The following is an 18,002-nucleotide window of genomic DNA, read 5'->3' as shown; positions in this document are numbered from 1 at the left end:
ACTTAATGGTAAAGTATTTCAGAAACAGAATTTTGCCATTTTTTTTAAATCATTCAATCCTTATTTCCATCCTTTCTAGAGATATTGTAAAGAGAAATAAATTATTCGGAATTTTAAATTCTTGCAGTTCTTTTGAAATATTTTGCTTAAATGTGCAAAAACTGTTTTTACACCTGTAAGTTACTTAATTGCGCAATATATTAATTTTCCACTATTAGTCAATTACTTGAACTAAAATATTTGAATTATTTTATATGGAATTTTATATTTAGTTCTGTATTGTGCGATTCAAGTGTCGCCTGTTCAACTTGAGTATTATTATTTACATACAAGTACTAGCTTATGTGTGAAATTTTAACTTTTCAGATGTGTTAATTGTATTTTACAGAGTGTGCAATTTATACGAAAGACTTTTATTCATCGTGAGGGTATATATCGGGTGTCTCAGTACAAGGGATATAATGTGGCATGGCGTAATAAGAAAGTAAAAATAATCAAAATGTCTTTGGAATAATTATGGTGGAGATATGCGACTACAAAGTCCTGTGATGCCACTTCTAGAGAAACTGAAAGTAATTTAATTTATAAGAAATTTTCTCTGTTCTTTCCTCTTGCTTCCGTAGTATGACTGGAAGCACTTCTGGCATATAATCTTGAGGTTCGGAGTTCTAATCCTGGTGACAGCATTATACATGTTTCCTCCATTCATATAATTTAATGAATGATTCTATCAAAAAATCACTCGATTTTTACTTTTATTATTAAAGGGCAAAGCTGATAAAGTCGAGTGAATTGTTTTTCGATTTATTTATTGTAACTAGCAATGATGATTTTACAAAGATTTCAATGATTCTCTTATATTTTTATATTATTTTTGAGAACTGGATCGAAGTAAGTGTCTCATTGTGATGATCAATTCTTAAACGGTTAAAATCGTATTTGTTATTCTTAATACAATGCATGCGTGGTTTAAGTGTTCTAGAGCTTGAAGTATTTTAAGTATATTAGTTTAATGAACGTTTTTAATTTGCCAAAACTCTGAAAATTTGGAACTGTTTGAGATTAGGAACTATTCTAAAATTTGATAAATATTGATATTTGGTTTGTTGTATTTGCGTAAACAAATACGAATTTATTGCAAGAGGTAATTTTAAATTTCCAGTTACATTACGTTTTCAAAGCATATGCAGTTAGCAAAAATACCTTTCTTTACTTTGTCAAAACAAAGCAGAGAATATTTTGACGAAATTAAGCAGAGCCAAACTATTTAGAAGAATGTTGTTTTAACTATAATAAAATTAATTTTGTTTGGGTAAGTTAGCAAAATAACACCACAATCTATTTCAATTCCACTAGAATTAAATTATGGAAATTTGTCAGTGTGTAGAATGATATAAAATATTAACATAAAAATAAATGTTAGTAAATTATCCTCATTATTCCAACCAAGATGAAATTAAATCATAAAAATATTTGACCAATCATGATGATCTTTTGTATATGTTTATGGGCCTCATATTTCTAGAATCTTTTATGACATAATCTCATTTTCTCTACATCCAGAGCCTCATATTTACAGAAACTACACATCGCCCACATAGTGTTAAAATTCATGTAAGATGTTTTGAAAAAAAATGCATGTATTATCTTCTTTCAAGTTTCTTAGAATACAGAAGAACAAGTAATTCGGATAATGGAGCTCCGGATAATTAGAATTCTCTTTTATTTAGTAATACTCAGTGTACATTTTTTATTATTATATTATTAAAAGCTTTATGATTCAAGAGCAGTATATACTAATTTCATGATAGTTCCTTTTCGGTTATTATTTAAAGTGTTAGGTTTGTTTTAATTAAAAGGTTATCTCTTATTAACTTATCTTCTACTGGGCTAATTAAGCGTGTTTAAATAAAGAACGAGGTTCTAAGTTTAGGGAGGGAGTTTTGACTATTTAAGCTCCAAACAAAATGATCCTTTTTCCCTATTCCCGAAATGCTAATTACTTTTAATTAATTGAGTTGATTTTTCAATTTAATTTACTTGAGAAGGTGCCTTGCTCAGAAGACAGGATTCATAATTTTAGTATTTTGTATTGAGACCATCGGGCTTTTATTGTTTCAATAGGCAGCATGCATCGAATGCTTAATTTTATTATACTTTTTAGTTGAAAACTTCAAGCTGAAGCTCAATAAATATTCAGATTTCTTTTTACATTATTATAGTTATCAGCTTGCGCTGTCATTATGATTAGATGAAAAGACCTTCGGCAACATAGTAATGTTAAGAGGTATTTTCTCCCTCCTATTCGCATGCCTTCGTGGTTTATTGGAAGCTTACTCGAGGCACATTGAAGAGGTATAGGATCGAGTTCTGCGATATCACTGTACACATTTCACTTCTCCTGCTTCAAAATAAACTACTTCAAGTGGCGCCCGAACTAAAAAGCGATCGACGATATAATTCGTCCCACTCGCCTTATGATAATTATTCTCACCTTATAATAATTATAAAGCGACCGGGTCCCCTAATTCCCTGTCGGCTTATAAAAGGAGGTGTATAAAATCTTTTATTAATATGTCTTTTCTGCCTTCTTTCCACATGCCTTCGTGGTGTAATTGGAGACATATTCAACGCATATTCGTGGGATCCAGGGTTCGAGTTCCGGCAAGTGTACTGAACATTTTTTATGCCTCCTGTTTCAAAATAACTTAAAGACTCTACAATTTCACTTATTTTAATTTGAATTAAATTAGAATATAAACTTACAAACGTATATTTTCCTTCAAGGCCTGTCAGGAAGAAAAACAGATTCTTTTATCACAACTGAAACTGGTATCGGAAGAATAAAAGAAGATAATTTGGCCATTAAAATGACACCTGATTATAGCATGTGAGAGAATGTACAAGCCTAGTCTTAAAAAATAACGGTTCAATATGAAAGCAAATAAAAGCAAAAATCTTCCTCGAACAAACCTCCGTTGTTGAGAAAATAAAATCCAACTCATGAATCACTTCGCTGATGGTCAGACTCTGACAAAATACTAGACTTAAAATCCCCAAACCGAGTCAAAGTCAGTTCTCTTTAATTTACCGAAAAAATTTAAGAGTTTTTTCTTTTGTTCCAATCCTATTCCCGCAATATATATATATATAGTTTAAAAATAAAATGGAGGGCTGCAATTCATAAATTGCGTTTTCAGTTTATCTCAAACAATTTCAAAGATTGTCTGAGTCCGCTATCCATCATAAAAATATATATAATACGTTTTGTTTCTTCTTATAAAATTTTATTATTGGAAACAACAGTTTGTCTTTGCTCCAACAGGAGTCACAAAAATGTCCTTTACTTATAAAAGATAGGGGAAGCAACAAACGTACAGAAATATTGTTCGGGGGGAAGGAGTATGAATAAAATTCGGTGTCACTGGGTAGAGCAAAAATGTTATGAATCGGTATGGTATTTTATTATTTGTGAGTGTCCTTTGAATCATATTATCGATGTTTCAGAACAATGATGTTAAAACGATTTTCGTTTTATTGTGTTTTAGATCGTAAACATTTTACTGTAAAAGACAAATTTTGGAAATTTACGATTCAGAGATTGCTGCGTCGGTAAAAAATTGAGGAACATGAACATCATGTCTTGAAATGTCAATAGGCAATAAATTTTTGAAAGGATAAAATTGCAAACAAGTTCAGAGCTAGAGTATTTTTTCCTAATTAAAGTAAATAAAATGACTTTTAGCTACAATTATTCTGAAACATACGTAGGAAAAATAACTGAAATGAATCAATGTTTTTATAAGATTAAATTACATCAAACAGTCAAATTTGATTTACATATTTATTTGAATGTTATAAAATTTATATACTTGCCATTGAATAAAGTTTCAAAAATAACGCATTTGTGTCAATACGTTTTAAAAATCCATTATTAGAAGAATTAAAGTTATTTTATAGAATTTAGTTAAAGAGGTAATGCCATTAATTACTATTCAGTTTCTAGTATTTTTGTAAAATTGTCAATTAAGTTTTAGATTTAAATAAAATTTTACAGCTTATAGAGCGAAAATACTCTCGTATTCACTGCGATGCTAAATACTTTGAAATAGAAGTTGCAGAAATCGAACATATGTGACCAATGTGATGAATAGCAGTCGCAGGATGGCATGCTGGTAGTTTACAAACTAATATTCGTTCATTGTTATTCTTAAATTAATACCATAGCACATCATGTATTACTTCAGTCTGCATGTAGCCGGTAGTCTGAATCAAAAGTGTAAGTCACTCAGCGTGAGAGTCAAAGAGAAATTCTGTTTTCTAAAAAGATTTTTAAGCTTCTTATGCATTAAAAGTCATCTAAGTATTTCTCTTGAAACAGCAGAAGACCTGAAAATCCAATGGGAAGACGTATTTCCTCTATTATAATTCTAAAATTGTACTCATTGCTTGCGTGCATATTCTTTTGTTGTTGTGACTTATTTCACTTGTCTGACAATAACATCAGAATAAGCCCATAAAATTCATCGTGGCAACAAGTGCAGAACTGAAACTGTCGTTTTCAAGAGCCTTGAGCGTCATACAGGTGACAACACAACTTTGCTCAGTTCCGCTTCCAATTTTGATGGAGAGCTCGGGATTTGAACCCGGAGTCTTCAGTATAGCAATCAGCATCGTTATCCACTATCCCGTTTGGGAGGCATGCGTATTCTTTTCATAAGACGCTGTCTTAATAGCTTGGGCACATTTTGATATGCTTATTCCTGTACTTGCTTAAAGCAGCTTGAAGACAGAATGTAGAACTTTTGCATATATATATATATATATATATATATATATATACACACAAAAGAGAGAGTATATATATACATACATACATACATACAGTATCCACAAAAGTCCTTCAAGTGCTCTTTCTTTCCACAACTGTTGTTTGCAGGCATATACTTCGTCTTACAAGAATGTTTTAAATGCGGCAAATATGACGGCATTCAAAACATTATTTTAAAATTATTTTTAAATTCAAAAATAATCGTTTTTGTATTAACGATATCCAACATTTTATATGGTCCTTTTATTACTCTAGTTATATTCAAAAAAATTTTATTCCCGTTACAAAATTAAATACAAATTATTACACTCTTGAAAACCTAATTGATGGAAATCTCTAATTTCAAGGAACGTCATTTTTTACTTGCCTTGAGGGGCAAATTAATACATACTGCGGAATAACCCCCATTTTTGTGCTTAGATATTCGGTAATATTTTATGACTTACTAAATTGCAATATTCTTTAATTTGTAACTCTGTTAGAGTTTGTATGCAAACTGCAATAAACCATAGGGAAGGGATGAATGTGTAAAAATACTTCATATTTTTTACAAAACTGATTTATTTTAAATTTAAATCTAGCAACAGTCAATCAATACTTTTCAATTAATTCTTTTGATCCTCTTCACGACAGTTTGCGTAAGCAACGTTGTCAGTTATTGATAAAAAAAAAAAAACCTTTTCTAGGCTCATATTTTATTCTAGTACTTCTATATAAATGCAAACATTTCCCTGCCCAAAGTTCGTGAATGTTAACTGACAATTTAAAATTAAATATTTCGGTCATTTTTTGCTATATGGAAGTCAAACGTTTCGCTTTTTTTATAATGAGTATTAAATTTTCCTAAGTATAAGTATAAATATAGGGATTGGAGAGATGTACAAATATATCTCGTAATTTTTACAAAATTCATTTTTTCAAATTTGAAACTACCAACTGTTTAAAAATACTTAATCATGAGTATCTGCATCATTGAAAATATTTTTGTAATAGAAATGATGTGCGATTAACTGTCGCTAAACTAAAGACCGCCTAGGAACTTTTAAGGACGCGGTATATATACGGCTTAGACGAAAGGAGATTGTAATGAGATTTCCACTCACGTACAGCATTGAACAGGCAGATCATGTGAATGAAATGAACGAACTTTTATTCTTTATCATAAAAACATCCTACCGAGAGTTTTGACACATTTTATTATTGACACGAAACTTATCATCAAAATATTTATATTTATAAAGATAACAAGGAATGCTTCACGAAAAGATTAGGAAATGTGATTATGTCAAAGAAACGGGAGACATTTTTGAATGCAGTAAGGCGTAAAAAAACGAATATTATAATTTAATAATAAATTTTATAGTGGTCTAAAACGAATATTCTGATTTAACGGTAATTTAAGACGAATTTCATCAAAGGTTTATAGGATAGTTTCACAGGAAGAAGTAGTTTTAGAGAAGGAAATAGTTTAGTACTTGAAAGAAATTTTGGCTCTTTATTATAACGCAAAGCTTCACTTTTTGGCACTTGCTCTGTCTTCAGAAGCGAGAATGTAGGGTTTTATGCTATCAAGTCTCATGATTGTTACTTTGGTGAACTATGGATTTTATCGCACAGCCGCAGTACACTACAACATCTTGGTAGCTGGTCCTCCGCAAACGATGAAACCAGCGTATCTATTCTGCTGAAACTGAGGAAGATCTCTCAGACCCACGAAGCCACTTCCAATGGATCTCATCACATGTTAACATTAGTGGTAATGAGGTCGCTGATAGGCTGTCCAAAGAGAGTAGTGAGAATGAAACGATCACTAGCTCTTCGCTTACTTACCAGGAACTTTACTCAAATGAAAGATCTAAACTCAATTTAATATGGCGTATTAACCCACGCACCAATGGTCCCCAGGAACATCCCTTGGCTCTGTGATGGAAATCAGATGTGACCGTGGCTCTCAGACTGCTCTGGTTAGACTAATGTGTGGCCACCTTAAATACGTCTCCTTTGATAGTGGCGGAAAAATCCACCCCACTTGCAAAAAAAAAAGCTGTAATCATCCAGCTTCACCGAATCACATACTGGGTTGCTTTGGACTTTCTAAGGGGGGCTTGACATCTGATCCCCTTATTGTTATTGATTGTTTGGCGTTCAACAACCTTCTGGAGCTTATCTAACATATGTCCGATCTTTCGAGGCTAAGTAGTACTGATAAGTGTTTTCCATAATTTACACCTATTTTACTTCAGAAGCGCTTTAAAGTGCTGTTCCAGTCAACTGTCTTAAGAAGCAGGTTTTAATTGAAATGAATACAAACCGAAAAAAGATACTAAAGTAAAATTAAGTATGCCATATATCAATTAAGAATTTATTATTCAGTTAGTTACAGAAGCGACATAAAATTCAGTGCTCGTATATCAAGTGAATAAAACTAAATGTTAGCAGTTTTAATCTGATATGTTATCGTGATGATCATAGCGAATTATCGAGTTTAAGTTATAATTTCGTAAGGGATGATTCAGTACGTAGCTGAGATAGCTTTCGACAACCAAAAGGAGTATCGTAAGGAATTTTAGCCTTCCTCGCTGGGTGACTTCGTAATGTAATGATAGCACGACCAGCTAGCTGTTGGAAGATCTAGATTTCGAATCACGATGTGATTTAACTTTCCGTTTTTTTCTTTATTTTGAAAAGTTTCATATAAAGTTTCCCTTTTAAGAGGAAGAGAATGAATGGAATTTTTGCCTTCCTCATTATGTGCTTTCCTGATGTAGTCTATCCAGTTATCAATCGGAACATTCAGAGTTCGAATTCCAGGGAAGGTATATTTGATTTTTAGTGTTTCCCGTTTTGGAAAATCTAAGATGCTGTATGATATAACTGGGGAAAAGCATTTTATCGGCTAACTTAAAAATAAGTATAAAAGCATTGATACTTGTATAATATGATCTAATAATCATACTAATAGTAATATGATACTTACACTATTAGGAATGAATTTCTTTCTATATGACTAGTTATAAATTAGTATCACTTTAAAATATATCTTATATGGAATCCATATACTGATTTCATATTTGTGGAATTACTAATACTTGATTGATGGGAGTGTTATTCATAATATTTGATTAAATTTAATAAATATTGCTGTTTTTATACAAATGTTCATAAGTTAATATCATTAAAAATCATTCTTTAGGAAAATATTATAACTGATGATAAAAAGATGACACATGAATTCTTACTTGACGGAAGAAAAATTTACTTTATCGTGCTCAAATGACTAACTGAACATATTTCTTTGCAGAACATTTGTCAGAGAATGAAGGAATGTTCCAGCATCCGAAGTCTAGGCACAGAAAAATGTCCTTGAGATGACAATTGCAATGGTTTCATCGCTGCAATTGGAAAACATGTTTTCAATCCAATAATGCTGAGCTATTTAAAATGACAGTGCCAAATATTAAGATGTCAAATAGATTAAGATGATCAAATATTAAGATGTCAAGGCAAAACATACGCTGTAGAAAAAATATTAAAAGCACGAGGTGCAATTCTTCCATTCATCGATTTATTACAAATCCATACACATTCATAATAAATGGGGTCTAAATAAAATCCAAATTATTTTGTTAGAGTAACTTTACAAAAAATCAGTGTGGTCTTGATTTTAAATATTTTCATTATATTTACTTCATCTAACGTTTTACGCAGTGTAAAAATTCAACTAAATATTTAAATCTTATCTTCAAAATTGCCTTAATTCTAGGAGAATTTAAAAAAAAAATTTGATTTTTTGGAATTTTTTGGATTTCTAGTCTTTTTTGAAAATAGAATTAGACAAAAAATTGCTAGTTACAAGCTACATAATATATGATATTTAGTGTTACCTTTCGTTTTATACCAATATCGTAGCGTTAGGCATTCCGTGCAATGTCCTAAAGACGAAACCCTTGCGAAAAAGACCGCAGTTAGGAACTTCTGTTACGGATAATTTGATAATCGTTTTCAGAATTTATAAGCAAGTCTTCATATTTAGAGAACTCTGGTGATGGCATAGACTTCTCCATTTTACCTCATTTGCTTATCTTCAATGTCATCACTACCTTTGGGTTTTTGTTACTATGCTCTCATAGACAACCTTGAGTTATTGGAATATCGTAGAAAAAGACAGTACATAATCTTTATGTGTTTTTAGAGTGTTACTTAGGATTCTTTTGCAAATCTACACGTAGTCGCACATTGCTCTCTGTCGGTTCCATTTGTTTTTGGAAGAAGGTATAATCATAAATGCATTTGCTTTCATTGATGTCATTTGCGCGGAAATTTCAATATCAAGCTTTTCCGAACGGACTGTTCAAAACACCGACTACTCAGAAATGCTATTTAAGATTATTCAGCCTATGCATATTGCTAAAAAAAGCAATCTCATGTTTAATTGAACAGTTCTCGTAAAGTAAGTTCTTTGTTAGATTAATTTGGACCGAAGACTGTAGAAACACTGCCCTATCACCCAATGCTCTTTATCGTATTGCTTTAGGTTAATTTCTTTAGCTTGTAAATGTATGTTTATTACCAATTCAGCTAAAGAATAAATATATGTAATTATATCAATTGCAATAGCTATTATTATATATGTTACACGTTGCAATTTTGCGGTTGATGGGCGACAGAAATAAATCTAACAAAACACTGAATAACTGTATTTGACTTTCTTCTGTATATAGGACATTCTATAACAGGTATGATACAAAATCGTTTAGTGCATTCTTTTACTTAAGAGGCTTCTTTATATATTAAAGAATGAAACTAATACCATTCTTGAATACTAAACTAATTGCTGGTGATGGGTTTATCACATAAATGCAAGGCATACCAAATGAATAATTTTCTTTTGTTCACACATGTACTAAATTTTAGCCGCCCGGGTTCTCGGACCCTCTTTCACCTTGAAGAATGTTGTATGTTCCTTATATTGCATAAACACGACGGTACCTAGTACCATCGAATAATGTGGGATGGCATCGTTCATTATAATCGGATGACGCGACAAGCTGTGAGAATAAATCTTTTACTTTCTCGATGATGGAAGTCAGACGATCCCGCCGTTAAAACGATGACGCGATTAAAAGATGTTTGAATGTAAAAGACGATTCCTTCTCTTCCTCTGTAAATAATCTCATCTATTTCATTCTACGTATGAAATTACTTTGTAGTTTGTTGCAACTATTCATATTTCATTAAATATTCAAGTTTTACATAAATCGGACTAGTTTATTAGCCCCTAGACAGCCACCTCAGAAGTAAGTTTACAGACATCATATTCCTAGACAGTAAGTACCGATTCTACAGAATTGGGCGCTCAGGCCGGTAGGAGCCTAGGAAGAAGCATGATGAATATTACAAAAGAAGAGAAGTAAGTTTTGTTTCAATTATTTCCACATTGTTACTTCTATGAATAGTATTTTACGATACTGTGAATTAAGATGACTATCTTAAATTATATTCCTAGAATTTCAAATTATTTAAAGACTGGGCCTACTAAGTCAATTAAACTTTTACATCAAATTGTGTTTGGAACTTTCTGTGATCGAAAAAATAGAGCTAGATTGCGTAACTTTTGTGGTTTTCCATCTGATTTTAATATTGAAGAAACAAAACAAAAATTACTTAAAACTCTTACTGCAAATGATTTTATTTCTGTGTGTAATTTGTTACATCTTAATTATGATTCAAATCCTGATAAAAACTGTGATTTAATATTGAATAGTCTTTGTGATTTTGAGCTTTTAAAATCCGAAAGTGATGACGATGATGAGTTATCTGAAACCGAAAGTGTTTATGATTCTGATAAAAATGATGATATTAATTCTGTTCGGTCAGAATCACCTCCCATAAATAACTCAGTGGATGAAAACATTATAATGCCTAGCAATATTTCCCTACATTTTCGTGATATTTTTTAAACTGTTTTTGAATTTAATGGCACTGATACATATCCAGTTGAATCCTTCATTGGTGATTTAGAAGAATCTTTTAAATTATTTAAGTTATCGGAATTACAGAAAATCGTGTTTGCTAAAAAATTGCTTACTGGTTCTGTAAAGTATTTATTAGGTCTTTGAAGGGTATAATATCATGGGACAAATTAAAAGAAAATCTTTTATCTGAATTTGGTTCTAAAATAAACAGTGCACAACTTCATAATTTGTTACAGAAACGACACTGAAAACCAGGTGAATCACTTTCCGAATATTTAATTGCGTGAAATAGCCAGTCGCGGTTCTGTTGATGATTCATCAATTCTTGATTATGTAATCAATGGGATACCAGATCAGAGTAGTCACAAAATTGTTTTGTACGGGTGTAAAACTATTTCTGAATTCAAAGAGAAATTAAAAATTTATGAGAAAATTCGCGTTCCAGATACGAAAAATAAGGGTTATTCAAGTACTAACACATACAATAAAATACGTGCTGTACCTAGTAAGATTAAAGAGGCAAGGTGTTATAATTGTGAAGGTTTAGGCCATAAGTCGAATTTCTGTAACAATAAGAGTAAAGGATTTAAGTGTTTTAAATGCGATTTGTTTGGACACAAAGCCGTAGATTGTTCTAAAATATCATCTAAAAATATCCAAGATGCCAAAGCTGTTACTCCAATAACTCAGACTTGTCAGAAAGAAATGAATTAAACTGTTAATTTGGGTAATTTACAAATTGATGCTTTAATAGATACTGGTAGTCAGGTAACGTTAATCCGAGAAGATATACATAAGAAGATAGGTTCTCCTGAACTTAAGTCGGCAGATCTACAGTTAACGGGGTTTGGTAATGGGAAAATTAAGCCTATAGGAAAATTTGATGGTGAATTCGAAATCGATGGTTCTTCATTTCGATCAAATATTTGTGTTATCGTAGAAAACGAAATGTTTTTACAAGCGATCATTGGTACTGATATTATAAGGCAAGGGGAATTAACTGTAAATAAAAAAGAAGTCGGAATTAGAAAATTGCAACCTGAAAACTATTTGATGTGCATTCGTGATATTTATAATGACGAGGAAATTGATTTAAGTCATATCAAAGACGGAGTACATAGAAATGAAATACTACACTTAGTAAGGAATTATGAACCGAATAAAATAAAAACATCTGGCCTGAAGATGCGAATAGTGCTGGCAGATCGACTTCCGGTTTATTGCTCGCCGCGACGCTTTCCCCCCGCTGAGCAGCGTGAAATTGATAAACAGATTTCGGAGTGGTTAGAGAAACAAATCATTAAACAAAGCTGTTCTGATTACGCAAGTAATATCGTGATAAGTAGTAAAAAATGTGGCTCATTGAGACTTTGCGTAGATTATCGGCGCCTGAATAAAAAAATAGTTCGCGATCGCTTTCCTCTGCCATTAATTGATGATGTTATTGATAAATTACAAGCAGCAATGGTATTTACATCACTAAATTTAAAGAACAATTTTTTTCATGTTGAAGTGGACGAAGAAAGTAGAAAATACACATCTTTCATGACACAAAACGGACAGTATGAATTTCTGAAAGTCCCGTTCGGTCTTGCCAACAGCCCAAGTGTTTTCCAAAGATGCATCTACGATATATTTCGTGATCTTTTAAAGGACAATATTGTTGTAATCTATATGGACGACATCATTATTCCTTCCGAAAATGAAGCTCAGAGAATTCAAAAATTGAAACGCGTATTACAGACTGCATCGGAATATGGACTAGAATTAAACATGTCAATTTTTGAAGCGCGAAATCGAATTTTTAGGACACAAAATTAAAGATGGGAAATTATATCCTTCTTCGTCTAAAACGAAAGCAGTAATTAGCTTTCCAGAACTTAAATGTGTAAAAGATGTTCAAAGTTATTTAGGTTTAACTGGTTACTTCAGAAAATTTATACCTAATTATTCGTTAATTGCAAAACCGCTTAGTGGTTTACTGAAGAAAGATTCTAAATTTAAATTCGAAACTAAAGAACTTTATGCTTTTAACGAATTGAAACATATCTTGACATCTGAACCTGTTTGTGTATTTATAATCCGAAAGCAGAAACCGAAATGCACACTGATGCTAGTGCTGACGGTTATGGTGCGGTTCTGTTACAGAAATCCTTAATTGATAATCAGATGCATCCGGTTTATTATATGAGTAGGAAAACGACAGACATTGAACGTAAATATTCGAGCTACGAATTAGAGGTTAAAGCAGTCGTAGAAGTTCTTAAAAAATTCAGGGTGTACGTATTAGGCATACCATTTAAAATCGTGACAGATTGTAATGCATTCAAACAAACTATGAGCAAGAAAGACATTTGTACTAAAATATCTAGATGAGCATTAATGTTACAAAATTATGATTACACAATCGAACACAGATCTGGCACCTGTATGGGACATGTGGATGCTCTTAGTCGAAATCCTGTATGTATAGTGATTCAAGATGGTAAAACATTTAAGATCGTTCGAGCTCAAGAAACTGATGAAAATATAAAAGTTATAAAAGAAGCTTTGAAGTCTAAGCCATATGAAGATTATTGCTTGCATAATGACGTGCTTTACAGAGTGATGAATGAAAGTGACGCTGTGAACCATGAATTAGTGGAAGAAGCTCAAAAAGACACAATACACTCAGATTCGAAACCAACTAGGAGAAACGCCACTGCAGAAGGAGATTCTGAAGAGAAGCATTTTCTCAAAGAAAAGTCAATTGCTAAAGATGATGAATCAAATGCGAATTCCACTAGAACAATTTCAGTGAAATACCTTACAATAAAGAAGGAAAAGAAGCCGCTGGAGATGAAGAATCTACAGAGACCAACGAAGAGGAGAAGATTGAAAAGGAGAAGTCGATCAGAAAACCTGATGACAACGACGCTGAAACAGAAAGCAAGGACGGAACAAAAGAAACTAAAGAAGGTGAGAAAAAAGAAGCGAAAAAGCAGATTCAGAAGATCCAGGAAGAAAATTGAAAATACCGATTTTGATGATTCCTGATTTAGACGTTTTTCCCAATTTGACAAATTTCTCCCGATTTGACGAATGGACTATTATTTTAAAGACGTGAACTAATTTAAGAAGAGTGAAGGTGATGTCTAAGGATGAAATGTATGGAGGAAGACGGCTTAACCTTTTGAGACGGGATGGCCATTATAGTGGCCATAGAGTCCTCTCTTTGAAAAGACGAGGTTGTCCACTTTAGTGGCCATGTCTTTTTCCCCCATTTTCCAGGCTGAAAAATGGGGTGAAATGTCAAATTTGACGTCCGCAGGGTTTTGATAATGAAATACCGATTTTGATGATTCCTGATTTAGACGTTTTTCCCAATTTGACAAATTTCTCCCGATTTGACTAATGGACTATTATTTTAAAGACGTGAACTAATTTAAGAAGAGTGAAGATGATGTCTAAGGATGAAATGTATGGAGGAAGACGGCTTAACCTTTTGAAGACGGGATGGCCATTATAGTGGCCATAGAGTCCTCTCTTTGAAAAGACGGGGTTGTCCACTTTAGTAGCCATGTCTTTTTCCCCCATTTTCCAGGCTGAAAAGTGGGGTGAAATGTCAAATTTGACGTCCGCAGGGTTTTAACCACTTATCTCTTTCAAAGGTCTTCCTTTTGCGACATAGATGCACCCCTCTGAGAATCCATTAAAGTACACACAAGAATCTTTGTTGCAAATAGGAGGTGATTCCTTAAAGGGGGGAAAGCATTCGGTTCAAGATTTCCCGTCCTTTGATAGCTTTTACTGCTACCAAAGCCCGGGCTCAAAAGGTTAAAGAAGATGATTTTGAGAAGACGCATTCGAATGACGGATCTTGAAGATATCTAAGACGCATTCAGAAGACGTATCCAGACGAATTGTTCCAGACAACATCAAAGGAAGACGTGTTTGTAAAACACATGTATTCAGATAGAGTGTCCAAGATGAACGAACACTGAAAGAGCATTTAAGAAGAGCTAACGCCGTTATTTCTGAGGATGTTAAGATGATCAGGGAAGATGGCTGAAATAAACCATTTAAGACGACTTTTCCCTCAATAGTAACTAAAAATCTTTTTTTCTTTTTCTTTAAATTTTATTTTTCAGATCCCTAGATGTAGATGGTGGTGCTACGAGAATGCGAGGGAGCATTCCATCAGGATGGATGAGCATTTGTGGGATGGCATCGTTCATTATAATCGGATGACGCGACTAGCTGTGAGAATAAATCTTTTACTTTCTCGATGATGGAAGGCAGACGATCCCGCCATTAAGACGATGACGCGATTAAAAGATGTTTGAATGTAAAAGACGATTCCTTCTCTTCATCTGTAAATAATCTCATCTATTTCCTTCTAAGTATGTAATTACTTTGTACACTGGTGTGCAAAAATTAAGGACGAGACGGTTTTTTCAATATAACTTTGTACAAAAGCTTTCCAAATCAACACATTTAATACCGTAAGATCCCCAATACGTAAGGACATGAGTAATGTAAGCAACACTTACTAAAAGGGAAATCAGAGGGATAAAAAGAAGCTTTATTGAAAAAGTAGCATGGAGCGCAATGCGACTGAAGGCCGAAATATCCCTGTGATGGGTGTCCAGCAAGAAACATCCGGTCTTTAATAGGGGATATGATCTCCCCTGACTGCTAGGCTGGTTTCACAGCGTCTGCCCATGCTGAGAATGAGGGTGTCAATGAGTTGTTGAGGCATTGCTGCCCATTCGTCTTGCAGCGCCAATTGAAGCTCCGGAATCGTTACTATTGGTAAGGTACGATCTGCGAAGCGTTTGCCTAGAAAATCCCATATATGCTCGATGAGATTGAGATCCGGAGATCGTGCCGGCCAATCCATACGTTCCATATCCTCACTCTCTAAGAGCTGTTCGGCAGCTACTGTGCGATGACATGGTGCATTGTGTCCATGAAGAGGAACTGCGGACCCATAGCGCCTCTAAAAAGACGCACATATGGAAGAAGAATCTCGTTACAATAGCGGGTCCCGTTGACTGAACCTGCGTCGAAGATGTGAAGGTCTGTACGACTACCAAGCATGATGCCTCCCCAAACGAGAACACCGCCACCTCCATACCTGTCCTTTTCAATGATTTTCGAGGTATGATTGCGCTTCCCCGCTCTCTCCAGATGAGTATGCGATGAGAATCGCTACTCAGACTGAATCTGCTCTCATCTGTAAAGAGTACTCGTCCCCATTCATTGTCTCTGCAATTCCGGTGTTCCCGGCACCACAGAGAAGGCCTTCACCGATGCGCAGGCGTTAGAGGTACACATCGTACAGGGCGTCGTGGAAACAGACCACCACCACCGTGAAGTCCTCTGGCCACGGTAAAACGCGATATCGGTCGTCCAGTCGCCTGTGTCGTGTGTCTAGCGATTTCTCCCGCTGTCTGTCGCCTGTTTCTTCTGGCCTGTAGGGCAATGTACCGGTTATCTGCGGGTGTGGTTCCTCGTGGACGACCACTACTAAACCCCCAGATAGCTGTTCCTGTAGTTTGAAATTGTCTCCAAAGTCGTGAAACGATGCTGTGAGCAATTCCGAACCCTGCAGCCACACTTGTCACACTGCGGCCTTCCTCCAACTTCCCAATGATTCGACCTCGGGTAAAAGCATCCAGATGTCGTCTAACAGATTGATTATTCGCCATTTCTTGCTGAGGCAGCAATTTGGTGTGATTTTAACTGCTATACGGAGTGCAATCTCTTTGCCAGAAATACTGATCTTACACCGACAACATGCTTTATACTACTCAGACACTCTCCCGTCTACCTGCATATCTGTGTAAGTGCTACCGTACATCACCTTACTTAATCTCCTGATTGGTCTTTCTGTCTGCTCTGCCTCTTCGTTCAGCTGACATGCTAATTTTTCGACTTCGTCCTTAATTTTTGCACACCAGTGTAGTTTGTTGCAACTATTCATGTTTCATTAAATATTCAAGACAGCCATCTAAGAAGTAAGTTTACAGACATGATATTCCTAGGCAGTAAGTACCGATTCTACAATAACTTAGCCCTTCACTCTACCTGGAAGCCCCGAATATTGAATTCGGAATTTTATATCTCACATTTTGTAACCTTGAATTAATTTTCGATTAATAAACTCTATTCATGGACGTTGGGAAGTATGCGTTGAAATGGATGGAAGGTGTTATAATTGTTTTCTGTAACCATGACTTATTTCCTTCAGCTGCGTCGTTAAATTTATTTTTTTTAAATTTTTCATTTATTAGCCCAAAAGGGACGTTAGTCCCGAATGGCGTATTAGTCTCGAAACGGCATTTTGCGTTGAATAACAAAAAATGACGTATCACATTTCGTACAGTCCTCGCACTATGCGAAAAGGCGACAGCTAGAGCCATCAAATTTTGAATAACGTAGCCCTCCACCCAAACATGGTCACCTGGAACCTCGAATTTTGAGTTTCAAATTTTTATATTTCATATTTTACAAAACTTTAATTAATTTCTGAGTAAAAAACTCGACGATTTGAAAGCAAGCAGTGGCAACTTTGTGGGGGATTAAAACATCGTTATCTCCAGCGCGTGATACTGTCTATTTGAAATTATAAAGATATGCTGTTGAAAGATATGCTATACCAGGGGTTCTCAACCGGTGGTACTCAAGAGCAAAATAGGTGGTAAGCAAAGAAACAAAGTACTTTTAACTATTAAATTCAAAAATTAAATACCCCAATATCAGGACTGGGGTTTTTCTCTAACATATGTAAATTTATGCGATCTGAACTTTGTTGAAGAGTTGGTAGTAGTAGTAGTACTTTGTACTAGTGGTACTAAAGGTTTTCAATTTTTGTTTAGATGGTACGCATTAGTCAAAAGGTCGAGAACCGCTGCTATATACTTTGTAGTTTTGCTGCTGAATTGTATATGGCATAAGAGCAAAGAAAATGATGCTTAATAATAAAGCTAAAAGACAAAAATAAAATTGGATTATCAGGAGAGAGTGCAACAGCAGATTGCTACACTGCGAACTCAGCGAGATCGCAAAAAACCGTAACAAAACATTTTGGATGACAGTTGAAATTTGAAACCTTTCAGATTTTTTTAACTTAATTTTTTACTATTAACAAAAGATGAAATTACATTTATAAATTTTCGAGGACCATTCGTGTAATTGAGAACAATTTGTAT

The sequence above is a fragment of the Stegodyphus dumicola genome, chromosome 3 (assembly GCF_044657685.1).
Source record: "Stegodyphus dumicola isolate Sdum_Otavi_A_Nest chromosome 3, ASM4465768v1".
Taxonomy (NCBI): domain Eukaryota; kingdom Metazoa; phylum Arthropoda; class Arachnida; order Araneae; family Eresidae; genus Stegodyphus; species Stegodyphus dumicola.
This window is presented reverse-complemented; position numbering follows the sequence as displayed.